Raw genomic sequence first — 14,974 nt, forward strand, 5'->3', positions numbered from 1 at the left:
ATTTTCTGAGAACGACTTTAAAGATAATAGCGGGAACGCCGGATTTTGATGATTTTCAAAAGACAACTGTAAAATAGAAGAATTAATTGGCGCCAATAAATAGCCGTGTTTTTTCACACGTCTATACGTTTACGTTTGCGCGTAAAAAAAAACGCTTATCCTCGCTTAGATAATGCTTAGGAGATCCATCTAGCGGCAGGGATTAAATAACTAGCTACAGCACAGGGTGTACCGAAAAGCGGAGACACAACCCTCTAATGGCCATAGGGTATAACATATAGCTGAATCAGTTGCGATGATTTGTGGACACTTATAGAATACATAGAATTAGTGTAGAGGGTGAAACAAAAACACATATTTCAGTTACATCTGAGTATAGTGTATTGAAATTTAGTAGGACAAATTTTATGCGCAGCAATTTCAGAGGTGTATATAAAGTTTGTCGCTTAGAAGTCCATATAAAGTTTAAGTGTAAACGTATATAGAAGTAAAAAAAAAACACAGCTATTGTGTAGATGATGGTGTGGCGACACAGGAGGATATCCCTGGGCATTTCGCCCGGTTTCTTGACAGACCTGAAGTTTCCTCTCGTGTGTTTCTTTTAAGCTCGGCTACCATATCGTATGGGCGTTTAAATGCTGCTCGGTTATTGCGTTTTCTAGGGACATCGTCATTATAGGTAGGAGCGGCCTGTTTGTTATATTATGATCCCTTTAACTTGTCCACCGTAAGCCAGTACATAATATATAAATTTGCGGAATCTACCCAGTGCAGATCATGCCTCGGGCAAACAAATATTCATTTCCAGGCACTATGAAAACATCCGGCACAGAAGTGTTCGAACTAAAAGGGCATAAACACTCGCGAGTGAATGAAAGTATTGGATGGACTATGATTTCGATCATTTTCATATTTTTTATTAAAGAACGGTATATAGCACTTATGCGATACATGTTTCTATGTAGGTCACTTTCGGATCACACATACTCTAAATCAGCGGAATTATGTGATTCTGGGGTAGTTTTAGACAGTCAGCAGTGGGATTCGAATTATAAGGACGTACAAACACAGTCTGAGTGAGTGTATTTAATTTTTTTTATTGTTTAGACTATTTTCTATCTGTTATGTGTATAATTTTATTTCCAATATACTCGTAGCCCTGAGATATTGGAAGCTCTAAGCATAAAAGGAATCTCTGGCCTCAAAAAGGAGATTAAGAAGCTCAAGGAAGAGAAACGTAGTTTAGAGAAGGTATTACAGGAGGCAAATGCCTTGATGGATTCCGCAAAGAAAATTTTCACAGAAGGTCAGATAAGGAAAATGATTGTATCTGGTATGATAAATTTGTTTATAGCGATAATTGAAACTAATATCCGCGTTATTTGATATATTCAGGTGGAGTGGTGCAATGGTCATGGAAAAATATATCAAGTGCCATTTGCCTTCATGCGTCGGGTCCCAGGGCCTATAACCATTTGTATGCGAGTGGTTTCCCGCTTCCTTCTGTGGCCACCTTGAAGTGCTGGTATGGCAAAACGGAGGTAAGTGAAGGAATACTTACGGCCTCACTTACTGTTATGGAGTTTATGTCTGAATGTCTTAGTCATAAAGACAAAATGTGCGTACTTTCGTTTGACGAAATGAAAGTTTTTGAAGTCTATGACTACGAGCAGGTTGAAGACTATGCGCGGAAGCCATAAGGCTTCGTACAAATAGCAATGGTTCGCGGGCTACTTAAGTCATGGAAACAGCCTATATTCTTTGACTTGTTGTTTTTGTTGTTGTTGTAGCGATTAGTTACTCCCCGAAGGCATTGGGGAGTGTTATCGATGTGATGGTCCTTTGTCGGATACAGATCCGATACGCTCCGGTAACACAGCACCATTAAGGTGCTGGCCCGACCATCTCGGGAACGATTTATATGGCCACATTAAACCTTCAGGCCATCCCTCCCTCCCCACCCCCAAGTTCCATGAGGAGCTTGGGGTCGCCAGAGCCTCGTCTGTTAGTGAAACGGGATTCGCCGCTCGAAGGTGAGGTTGACAATTGGGTTGGAGAAGCTATATATTGCGCTACACAACCCCTTGAATCCCATTCTTTGACTTCGACTGTTCTATGACCAAAAGTATTTTAAACTCCATAATTTTGGCGCTATACAATATTGGCTTCCCTGTAGTTGCCATAGTGAGTGACATGGGATCAAAATATCGTGGGCTTTGGAAGGAGTTGAATATTACTGTTGGTGACTTATCACCTTCTGCAATATCAAATACATATTAAAGCGGACAATAAAAACTAAATTTACTTTAATAGTGCATGAGAGACTTTATAAACATATCCGTAAAAACAAAATACAAAGAAAAAAAAAGATCATTACAAATGGGAATCTTGATACAAACTGTCCAATTTAACTCAACCTTTTTTTTAACTTCGATTTAACGGATATGTTTATAAGTTTTTCATTTATTCACTATTAAAATAAATGCGTTTTTTATTACTGCCGTTCATATATATGCATGCTTGTGTCATTTAGACAAGCCATGGTTCGACAACCCGGCAAACGAAGCAGAAAATTTTTTTACCATCGCCGATGCTCCGCAGCTTTTAAAGCTTATCCGAAATCAATACTTGGATACGGGTTTGATGTGCTGGGGGGAACTGCTGACTAGGAGGACCATTCGTGATACCTTAAAATGCACGTCTACGTCGGATGTATCGATTACTACTTATAAGTTGCCTGAAGACCACCTTTCTGTTAAAGGAATCGGTATGTTAATATTACTAAGGATTTTCGTTTGCTCACAAGGGAAATCCAATTTACAGGACAACAAAAGGTTAAGCCAGCAGCGCAGCTGTTCTCTAACACAACGGCAAATGCCATTAGACATTTTCACTCGCTAGGGTTCGATGTTTACAAACCAAAGGAGACAGCAGACTTTATTCAGCTCGTTAACGATAGGTTCGATGTTATGAACTCGAACATGAAAACATATGGTTATCCTGGAAAGGTAATCAGATAACATGTACAACCTTTACTTGACCTTTTAATAAAATATCTTTTTGAAACTAATAAATTTTTAAAGGAGCCGTTTGGAAGATCTCTTTCAAACCAGCTTAATGTGCTAGAGAGAATGAACGAGCTCATGATACAGCTGATTGTTCCAAAATTTAAAAATAAAAATAAACACTATGTCGTAGAGCTGTTCCAAAATGGCATAGTCATGTCTAATCGGGCTTTAGTCATGCTATACGAGTATTTGAATACTAACTCGGATGTGGAATACATTTTAACACATAGGCTAAACCAGGACGTTCTGGAAAATTTATTTTCTGCTATCCGCAGCAAAGGAGGTCTTAACGATGACCCTACTCCGACTCCGGAAGTACATTTTAGGTATGATGTTAATTGCTATTGGTATGTCTTACCAACTATGTATCTTCAAATTTTATGTTTGATCTACATATAGCACGAAACACTGAACACCTGCAAGGTACCGGTAATGTGGGCCCGGATACCACTAATTGGCTGCATCCCTTGGATTCCACTCAACTTCACTCCCAAAACTTGTGTGCAAGTGACTTCCTTCCTTTGGTCAAGCAATGCGTTCGATGAGAGCCTTGATGAAGAGATGCAGCCGGAAGTTCTCGAAGCCCTCAATCCACCACAAGAAGACCCTTCAGACCCATGCGTCACTCTTAAAAATGATGCATTGGAGTATATCGGTGGCTACATTATAAGAAAGCTTGGGAAAAAGCACGTCAATTTCAAGTGGATGAAACAACTCGCTGTCTAAGGGTAGTTTAATTATACCATCTGCTAAATTTTTGGATGGCATCAAAAAACTTGGACATATTTTTTCAAATAAACGGTATGGATATACTCCATTGCAAAAACATAAAGGAGCGTTTAATTCAAAGAAGTGCCGTCGTTGATCTTCCGGAACACGTCAAACGATTTTTTTATAAGTGTCGGATTCATTTCCGTATTCGGAATCTAAATAAACGACTGGGCTTCAGAAAGTACATCAAACTAAAACTCTAAAAGTGTTGTATGTATAAACTATAGACTATATATATGCACATATCTCTCTTTGGTCGCAACCAGCTACGTAAGCGGCATCTCAATAACTTCATTTTGGGCAAGATTAAGCGTGGAATTGGTATTAAATTACGTGCAAAAGATAGCGATCAGTTAAAATTTAAATGAATTTGTTTATGGATGAAATGCACAGTTTAATTTATATATGCGCCATATACCAGAGCAAGATCTTGAATTGATTTCTAAGAAATTCGTAAATAATGCTTAAGAATTTTACACTTTAGAATTTGTATAAACATAACATTTAGTATGTACAAGTTCATCTTCGTCTCTCAAGAATAACGTTCCTGATAATTGATTAATTAAGTAGTACACTGGGCGACATCTGCGAGGGTCAATAACATCCGGTGTAAACGTGCACAGTTGAAATCATTTATTGGTTAGCGAGTCGAACAAAATTTCTGAATAGAGTAAGCCGAGTCACTAAATACTTGAAAATTCTCTTAATTCATTAATATCAACTACTTTCATCATCTTGTAAGCTTAACATCTTCTTCAGCAAGCTTACGTATTAAAACATTCATTTACATTTACCCAAAATGTACATTTTAAAACTCCCACTTACAATATCTATCCCCAGACGGAAACTTTATTTGCTTTCCCATAAAAAATATACATTTCAAAACTCCCACTTACAATATCTATCCCCAGACGGAAACTTTATTTGCTTTCCCATAAAGGGTAATTCTATACGACAGCTATTCGAGGGTCAATAACATCCGGTGTAAACGTCCACAGTTGAAATAATTTATTGGTTAGCGAGTCGAACAAAATTTCTGAATAGAGTAAGCCGAGTCACTAAATACTTGAAAATTCTCTTAATTCATTAATATGAACTACTTTCATCATCTTCTTGTAAGCTTAACATCTTCTTCAGCAAGCTTACGTATTAAAACATTCATTTACATTTACCCAAAATGTACATTTCAAAACTCCCACTTACAATATCTATCCCCAGACGGAAACTTTATTTGCTTTCCCATAAAAAATGTACATTTCAAAACTCCCACTTACAATATCTATCCCCAGACGGAAACTTTATTGGCTTTCCCATAAAGGGTAATTCTATACGACAGCATGATACTCTTAATACACATCCAAAAATATCGGTAGGGTGTCGAAAGACACGTTTTGGACTCAGATTCACGAATCAAAACACGTAAATAAAAAATTGCACGTCTGTGACGTGTACTAAGAGCGTCATGCTGTCGTGAAACAATCGTCATACTCAGTGACAGTCAGGCCGCACTCAAGGTAACCTCGGCGTTCGAAATAAAGTCCTGGAATGTGACGCAATCTCAAGACGCAGGGATAAGTTTATGGTCTTACCTTGGTCAGAGCATTCCCTCATTCAATCCCTCAAGCCAAAAGAACTGCTAGGGTTCATCGAGGAAGTTGGCTTGGATGAGGTGCTGTGAAGGAGATGAGGGAGATGAGTGAGACCAACGGTCGCAGTGCAATCCTCAATAAATTATCTACATATCTTTCATAATGTCGATAGAATTACCCAATAAAGATGCCCTATATATGAATAAACATTTATAGAATAGAATTGCAGTAATTTATTTCGCATAACTTAAAAATCGTACACAAACTATTTAATATATGTATGTATGTATAATGTTTGCATATTTTCACCACGATCTTCGCCCCATTAATTTTCTACGCGCAGTTTTTTCACATCACCATATTCATCAACCGATACAGCATTGGATAATATAGCGTGTGTCATTGCTGATTCTTCAAATATAAGTCTATCCGCTTTCCATAAAGGTGTTTGAAGGTCAACATCGAATACTTACGTGAACATTCAAATCTTCAAAAGCCCTGCTTTGATACAAAGGGTTTGCTAACTTCAAAACGACAACAAACGGCTTCACCAGCTTTTGAACTTGCTGATACAAGCTGTAATAATTTCTCGACGCGTTGATTATTGTATAGTACTTGACGGCCACCCATAACGTTTGCAAAGAAAATCGACTGTATACGTTTGATCATAAAGACTAAATCGGCGTGGGTCATTAACTAGACAAACCCTATCTACCAAATTGAATACTGGTTTACCTTCGTTTTCGTTAAACTCTAATGGTGTAATTGGCCCAATCGATTGATAAGCTTTTTTTTATCATAGTACTCACTGGTAGAACGGTCAGATAGAATACTCAAATAGATGCCAACTATCTCTGTCATTTCTTCAATCTTATGTGAAACCTCATCCTCGGTGGGAGATTTTTCTCGTAACACTTAAGAGTATTCACGAAGCTTGCTTTTTAATATGGTATTCATGAGCATGCTCCCTCAAAACTATAGTCTCTGGGGTTTTTTTTTATTTAATGGCGCGGTGATGGTTTTTCATTAACAAATAAGGTGCACATCAATTTTAATTTTTCTAATATTAAATAAACTTTAGTATAAATTCATCTTTGTTGACTACAATGTTGCAATGCTTGACACAACAATTGACGTTTCTATTACATTCACCTAATACCAATACACAGATTTTGACAATTTGAACAGACATATTTTGTTGCTGTACAGATGAGCCAACATATATAGCTGAACCATGGCAAGATATAAAAAAAAGCTACAGATAACCCATGACTGTATCTCAAACGAAATTTCGACATCGTCGGCGAGAATGATGACGACAGCTTGAAGGTCGCCAGCAGTGCTAACGAATACAATAACGAAGTCAACAGTAAAATTAAGATAAATAAAAGATTCAAAAGGGAGAAGTTAAAAAAAAAATTGAGCAGAAACCAAGCGTCGTAGTGCCGATAAAAAGGACAAAGCTGAAACGTCGTCCACAAAAAATAATTCCCACATCTCCGGGTATCTACCTAGTCATATTGATAGACGTCTTCAGCACCGAAAATACAACACATCGAGCGCCTTCACTGATCTCCCCATCACACACTGCCACAAAAACTACAAGAAATAAACAATTAAATATTTCAACATTGTGCCATTTTATTACTGTCATCCAGATCATTCGCTGCTATATTTGGTGCTGTTCATTGCACAACTACTGCTACCGTTAATTAATATACACACATAATAACATCAGATTGCCGCCCTGCTCAACATATCCATTCATTCGCTGCTGTATTTTTTTTAAATCAACTGTTATATTTGACTTCGCTGAATGAGCAGCAAAATCATCAAAATCCATTGCATAAACATCAATTGCAGCAACAAGCAGAATAATCGCACTAAGTATTTTAACAATAATTTTGGTGAGCAGTCATATTTATTTTGTATGTGTATATGTATACATTTTATATATGTGCGTATACTAATATATAGATATATTTTTAATTTATTGTAAACTCTCTTGAAATTATCCATTTAATACATTTTTCGAAATTCATAACATAATTACTAGTTTATTTATATTTATAAATAAATAAATTTTACGGTTTTGTTTGTGAACTCTCTTTTTCATATAATTCAACATGTTTCGTTCACCACAATATAAAACACAAACATCTACTAACAATTTAAACGATAGATTTACCAAATGACACTTTTCAACAACAAATAAGAAATACATATGAAAACATAAATCAAAATGAAATTTCGACAGTTTCAGTCAAACCAAATAGTTTTTATTTGTTAAGAACCGTTACTCGATACTTTGGCAAATTACTCGATCTTTCCTCAAGGTAGTCGCTGGTTTTTTTTTTGTCAGATATGTTTATAAAAATGTCTTTTATACGTTTTCGTGGCGTATTTGTGTTTATTTTATTGATTGTATTAAATTAATTCTCTTTCTAAAAATCGTAATTATGCAAAATCACAACACCGCATAAATATATAGGATGCAGTTAAAGAAAAATAACCAAAACTTCCTTGAGAAAACATTCGGCATGAATTGGTTGCTTTGTTGTTGCCAAAGTATCGAGTGACGGCTCTTACCAATAAGAACTCTTTGGTCAAACTTCCACAATTTTTGACTAGTTGTCTGGAGGCATGGTTTATTCATGCCGAAACACAATTTAAGACTAAAAACATTACACAAGAAAACACTAAATACGAACACATCATTACAGCACTTCCACAGGAAGTGATAATGACTGTTTTGAATTTTATCCAAAATCCTCCTATTAATAACAAATTTATCGAACTTAAAAACGATAGAAAGGCACACAGCGAAAATTCGAAACTTGATAAAATTTTAAGCGATTTTGAGATGGGTGATCGTAAGCCCTTAGAATTTTATCGTTCATTAATTGTATTAGCCGTGTCAAATTTTAGCGAAAATATTTTGAAAAAATTTGGATGCGTAAACTTTCTAAAAATTTGAGTGTGATTTTGGCTAGTTCGAGTTCTAGTAATATTACCGAATTAACAAAATTAGCAGATAATATTTGGAAAGTAATAAACAAGAATGAAGTATTTTCGGTTAATAATTTTTCGGATGCAAAAGCACAAAATTCTGTTGTGGAAAACTTGGTTAAAACGACCTCTTTTTGGTTTGTGAGAATTTAGAAGCTCTCTTTAGAGTTATCTGAAGTCAAAAGCCAAATTTATAGAAATCAACTTGGATCTCGGTCCAATTCGAGAAACAAATTTAGGAATACATTTAGGCATATATAGAATTCACGAAATAATTAAAATTGGTTGTGTAGGTTCCACTACAAATTTGGAAATAATGCCAGAAAGTGTGAACAACCTTGTTCCTATAACAAAAACAAAGATTCAAGAAACTAAATTCTTCCGTTGTTGCAGCGACGAACAACGGAAATTTAGAATTTTCGACACGTCGCTTTTTTTTTCGATAGAGAAAACAAACAAAATTTTTTGATTGATAGTGTAGCAGAAATTTCGGTATTACTCGCGTCTAAATTTCCTCATACGAAACGTTCAAATATAATTCTCACTGCAGCTCAACTGCTCAACAATTGCCACTTACGGGAAAAGGCTTTTAAACGTAAATTTAGGTTTAAGACGTGAATTTCCCTTTACTTTTTTGATTGCGGATATAGCCAAGCCAATAATTGGCGCTGATTTTCTTTGTAAATATGGTCTCCTTATATACATTAAACATAAGCGTTTAGTAGAGCCATTAACCAATCTCTCAGTTAATACAGTATTCTACTTTGGTGATATTCCATTACATAAATTATTTGTGGTTGACAATAAATTTACAAAATTATTAAGAGAGTTTCCGTTACTTATTGCAGAGCCGGATTATACTAAATCCATTAAACATGCAACAGTACATCAACTTGTATCAAAATGTAGTCTTCCAATTTCTAAGCCCAGGCGCTTAGATCCGGTAAAATACAACGTTGATAAAACGGACTTTGATTTCTTAATTAAAACAGGCATTTGTCGGCCTTCAAATTCTTCAGTAGCATCACCACTGCACATTGTACCTAAAAAAGAGTTTAATGATTGGCGTCCGTGTGGTGATTTTAGAAGATTAAATATTGTAACTGTTCCCGCTCGTTATCCCTTACCCCACGTTCAGGATTTTAATATGAATCTTCGTAATAAAAATATATTTTCAAAATTAGATTTAGTTAGGGCATATCACCAAATTCCTATGGCTGAAGAAGGTTAGGTTAGGTTGAACTGGCCGGTCCATGAGCACCTCACATATACTGAATGAGTCCGTAGTGTTACCAGAAGTTTGTTTTAACGACCGAACTCAAAGCCCCTTTCAAAAACCAGGACCCATGTTATGAAATAACTCCGTCCTCTTGGCAAATACTAGAAGCTTTCTAGGACTTAAGCCACTTGCTGCTTCTAGATCTGACAGCTGTATCACACCTAATAGCTGGAGTCTTAGCCTGGTAAGCGCAGGGCTCGAGCGCAGAACGTGCTCGATCGTTTCCTCCTCCAACCCGCACTTCTTACATCTGCTATCACTGACCAAGCCTAATTTAAAGGCATGTGACGCCAGAAGGCAGTGTCCAGTCAAAATACCCGTCATGAGTCTACAGTCCTCTCTTTTTAATGATAGAAGCAACTAAGTTAGTCTAAGGTTGTAAGACCGACACATAATCTTCGACACTTTACAGCCCCGCGGTTGAACCCACGCATTTCGCGCTTGGTCGATCATGTGCACATCTCGCCTTCGCTCAATCTCGCCCAGTCTAATTGGGACGTCTACGGAGCAAGCTTTAAGGGATGCGCACCTCAAGGGATTCCTCACTATTACGTGACCATTCCCCGTTCTCTTGCTTTATTAGTCCCTGGACTATGTTTCCCCTTGCTAGGACTTTTTTCAACCGTGCTGTTTCGCTGGATCACTCTATGTCAGTACAGAAACTTTTCCATGAGATTCTCTTCGTCCTGGAAATTTCACGGTTGTAGATCCTCAGTAGATCCCTGTACTCGTCCCGACACGCTTCGCTTTCTGCGGTCTTTGCTAGCTTAAACATTTCTTTTACCTGCTTTTTAGAAGACTCAGCTCATTGCTCCACCATGGGTGCTTTGCTTTTCCTCTGAATCTTCTTATAGGGCAAGCTTTGTTATACGCAACCTCTTTGGGTTGTCCCAGTTTTGTTTCTACCTGTTTCTGGAATTTAGCCCAGTTCGTTGACCTACGGTTTCTAAAGGTTCCTCACTTCTCTACCCTCTAGGGGGACGCTGAAGCTGATATACGAATGGTCGGAGAAGGATCGCCTATCAACAATCATCCAATCATACCTTGATATATCACGTTCGGAGCTCAATGTAATATCCAAAATATTGCTGGATGTTGCACCAATATATGTAGGGACATTTCCTCTGTTGGCTATCTGCAATTGGTTTGCAGGATGTAACAAACTAGAGATTCGCCTCTCTCGTTCGTATCTGCTCCTCCCCACACATTGTGGTGCGGATTTTCATCCGCGCCTATTCCCAACCGCCCTTTGCGCCCTTCGTCCTGTATTAGCCTCCTCTTCCACTCCATCGGTGGAACCTCCGCAGCATGGGCCATGTAGCAGGATACCAGGTTAAATGCCTGCTTATTCTTTTGCTCAACGGCCGCCACTACGAGATCCCCAGAAGTGTAATTAGGCAGCATATATGAATGATTACCATTACTACAGCTCGCAACCGTCCTTCCGTTTACGCGTAGTAAACGCCAAATCCGCGCCCGCTAAGTCCAGAAACCTTTCCTCCCGATGAGAGCCACGGCTCCTGGATCAGCGCGGCCCCTTCAGCCTCTCGTAACTGTTGTGCCGGATGTACCTCTGTGCGACTCGCAGCACCATTTGGCTGTTGGTCCTCTTCTAACACCTTCGTGGTGACGTCGGCTACCTCCACCTGTATTTTTCTCCTAGGCTTTTGAGGTCCTTTTCAACTTCGTCCACTTCTAGCGTGTCAGGATTTTTATCCTCGGGAATTCTTTTCCTGAGTAGCATGTAAATTTTGCCTGTGCTAAAGACATTTTTCCAAGCTGCGTGCCCAATATATCCTCCGCCTGCTTCTTTATTTGGAAGATGTAGAACTGACCTTCCTCCGTAGGCCGAGATACAGTAACTAACTTCCAATCCTGTGTCGGTATGTTCGGATTCTGATTTTGCAGAAGTCGCAGTGTGTCCTCCGACTTCACGCATGGTATCCATACCATACCGTGGGGATTTGCGCTTTATCCACAACCTCAAATCGCGCGTGCGTGCCTTGCCTTTGGAGGTTTGGAACCACTTCCTCCAGCCACCGCAAGCTCGCGATGTTGTCGCACGCTATCATCGTCACATCATTATACCTTCTGATGAAAATGTATCAGCTTTTCGTAATTTCGAACGTCCAAAATCAGTTAAGCTGGCACAGAAATTTATTGGTATGGTAAATTATTACCATAGATACATTCCAAAACTAGCAGAATTTACCAACAAAATGTATGATTTAATTAACAGAGTAAGTAAGAATTGTCACGTTTCTTTGGTATGGGAGGTAAATTCGAGTGAAGCCTTTGAATGTATTAAAGATAAATTTGCATCTACGATATTGTTAAATCATTTTAACAAAGATGCTAAATAATGTTTAACAGTAGATGCAGCTAACACAGCCATTGTGGGCATTACACAACAAAATTACAATAATAAAATTGAGCCCATTGCATTCTTTTCTAAAAAAACTTTCTCCAACTGCAATTAAGTACAGTGCTTTTGATAGGGAATTATTGGCAATTTATTTAAATATAAAACATTTTAGATATCTTTTGGAAGGACGACAATTAACAGTTTATACGGACCATTAACCATTGACCACTGCTTTAAATTCAAAAACAGAACGGAGTCCCAGACAAACGAGACATTTGGAATTTATAGCACAGTTCACTGATGACATACAGTATATTAAAGGAGAATCCAATGTTGTAGTGGATACATTGTCCAGAGCCTTTTAAGTTAGTGCAGTGCAGAATTCGGAACTGAACTTAAAATTTTGCAAACGTAACAACAGAATGATAGTGATTTAAAGAAACTTATAACTGATCCTCAATTTTTAAATTTATAGTTAATATCCCTATCTTAAATTTCAATATTTGGTATGAAATTTCGGGAGAGAACCCTAGGACTTTTGTACCCAGTAAATAACGAAAGACAGTATTTGCATGTAATTGCACATCCCGTTACGAGAGCTACACGCTTGCAATGTGTCCCCGCATGACACCACCATCTCTTTAATTGTAATGTGGAACCAACGCCTCTAACAATTCTTTCATTATGGTCCACCCCTGTTGAAACAGCAAGTTTCCTTGGACTCCCGTTAGAGGATATCTATGACAATTTGTGATCGGTCGCGGCTGGTAGGTAGGGCGAAGCACTGCTACAACAAAAACAACAGAGCTACACGACGACTCATACTTAAGAAATAATATTGGCCTAATATGACCAAAGATATTAATATTTGGTCGAAAGAGTGTCTTAACTGTCCAAAATCCGAGGTTTATAGTCACACTAGTTTAGCGTTACCGGTAAAATAGTACCAAGAAAATTATGTAACCGAAAATCGTTACCAGTTCTTTTATTCGCGATTCTGGCCAAAGTGGTAACGCTGTCATCACCGAAAAACTCACCACTGTCTGTGGTGAAATTTAAAAGTTGGTTTTCTTCGCTTTATCCATGGCGGAACGATACAAAGTGGCAGCATGCGACAGCTGAATATAAACTTTTTTAATTGATATTAGAGAAAAATTGTAAGTTTACAAACGGCGATGGTTACTAGGACATGTTTCTGAATTTCACTTCTTCATCAGCTAGCTTTTCGGGAGCTGAGCGTTGAACTCGAATCTCCAACATTCACACCAGTGCAAGCCTTTAGCTGCTACGCCATATGAATGTTCCGTTGGTCGCTGTACAATTGGTCTCTAAGAGTTGCCTTTTTGTTTATATTCCTTTTTGTATAAAGCAATATGAGCAAAGCTCGCTAATTAAATACATATAAACTTTTTTATTTGATTTGATACATCAACTTCCGGCGCAGTACGATTTTGACATTCGTCCATCGAATTTACAAAAACAAAGTACATGGAATTTTTATTTATGTTTGTAGGTATGTCACCATGCTGCCACCTTGTATGGTTCCGCCATGGCTTTACCGAAAATGTGTCACTCGTAGATAGACGTGTATATATGTACATACATGCATAAGATTTTACATAGTTATATTGTTATTTATTCTGTGAAAGTACATAATGTAAACAAATATATAATATATAGCAAGAGGCAACACTTTTTTACTATTATCTTTAATTATTTGCGCTTACAATTCTTTATTTTTCAGTTTTGCCTTTTTCTATACAACATGTGTGGTTATTTCGATGTAACCACCTACTTTTGTGGGTAAAAAATTATCCGGCTACTTTCGCGGATAGAATACCAAAAGGTGTAAAAGTTTCCACATGATTTCGTTACCGTGGTGAAGAATGTTGTTACTACACTAGAATCGGGCGTAAGTCTGCCATTAGCAAAATTCCAATTCAAAAAATCAGATTTGAACACATCCATTTAGATATAGTAGTTGGACCGTTGCCAGTTTCTAAAGAACATCGTTTTATTTTGACAATTATTGATAGGTTTACTCGCTGGCCAGAGGCATATGCTTTAAAAGATATGCAGCAACTACAGTTGCGAACACATTTTTCAGCGAATATATTTCTCGTTTCGGAGTTCCGTTGAAAGTTGCTACTGATCAAGTTAGTTTACATCAAAATTATTTTTAGAGTTAACTAAATTGCTTGGTAGTCATCAAATAACAACATCTACATATCACCCTCAGAGTAATGTTATTGTTGAGAGATTTCATAGACAACTAGAAGCTACTAGTATGGCTAGGGATGGAATAAATACTTGATATGATGAATTACCTGTCATACTTCTTGGTTTAAGATCAATTTACAAAGAAGATATTTCGGCTACCCCAGCGGAACGTTTTTGGCAAAAATTTACGTTTGCCAGGCGAACTTGTGCCATCAGCTGAAAATTTCTCATCAACTGAAATTTTAATTAGTTTACGTGAACATTTTCGAAATATGAGATAAATTTTAAGTCATCATAAAGATTCTGATACTGGAATTTATGTTCCAAACATCTTCAGACTTGTAAATTTGCGTTTGCTCGAGTTATTAATAAACATTCATTACAACAACCATATGAAGGACCTTACAAAATTGTGGAAAGACCTTACAAAATTGTGGAAATGTTTTAAACTTGAAATCAATAATATCATTAAAACCATTCCAATTGACAGATTAAAACCGGCAACAATCGAAACAACAGACATAAACAACACAAAGAATTAACATAAAAAGAGAGTTACGTTGAATTTGTTTACTGTTCAATTTTCTTGAAGGGGGAAAGCATTGGAGTACCCGGTGTAGTTGGGTTTGCGGCCAGGCGCGATGAACCTCGTAGGGGGGTTGCCGTCGTTGAG

The 14,974-nt window shown here is 37.5% G+C and overlaps 1 protein-coding gene and 1 pseudogene across 2 annotated transcripts in view; one reads left to right on the forward strand and one right to left on the reverse strand.

The window, feature by feature from the left end:
- The window catches only part of clu (clustered mitochondria protein homolog), a 294,616-nt gene that overhangs the window by 137,830 nt on the left and 141,812 nt on the right, over nucleotides 1-14,974 (forward strand). The gene's annotated exons all lie outside the window — the stretch shown is intronic.
- Nucleotides 5,694-6,391, reverse strand: LOC137247307 (bleomycin hydrolase pseudogene; annotated as a pseudogene).

Source organism: Eurosta solidaginis, chromosome 3 (genome assembly GCF_040869045.1).
Source record: "Eurosta solidaginis isolate ZX-2024a chromosome 3, ASM4086904v1, whole genome shotgun sequence".
In the NCBI taxonomy this organism is placed as follows: domain Eukaryota; kingdom Metazoa; phylum Arthropoda; class Insecta; order Diptera; family Tephritidae; genus Eurosta; species Eurosta solidaginis.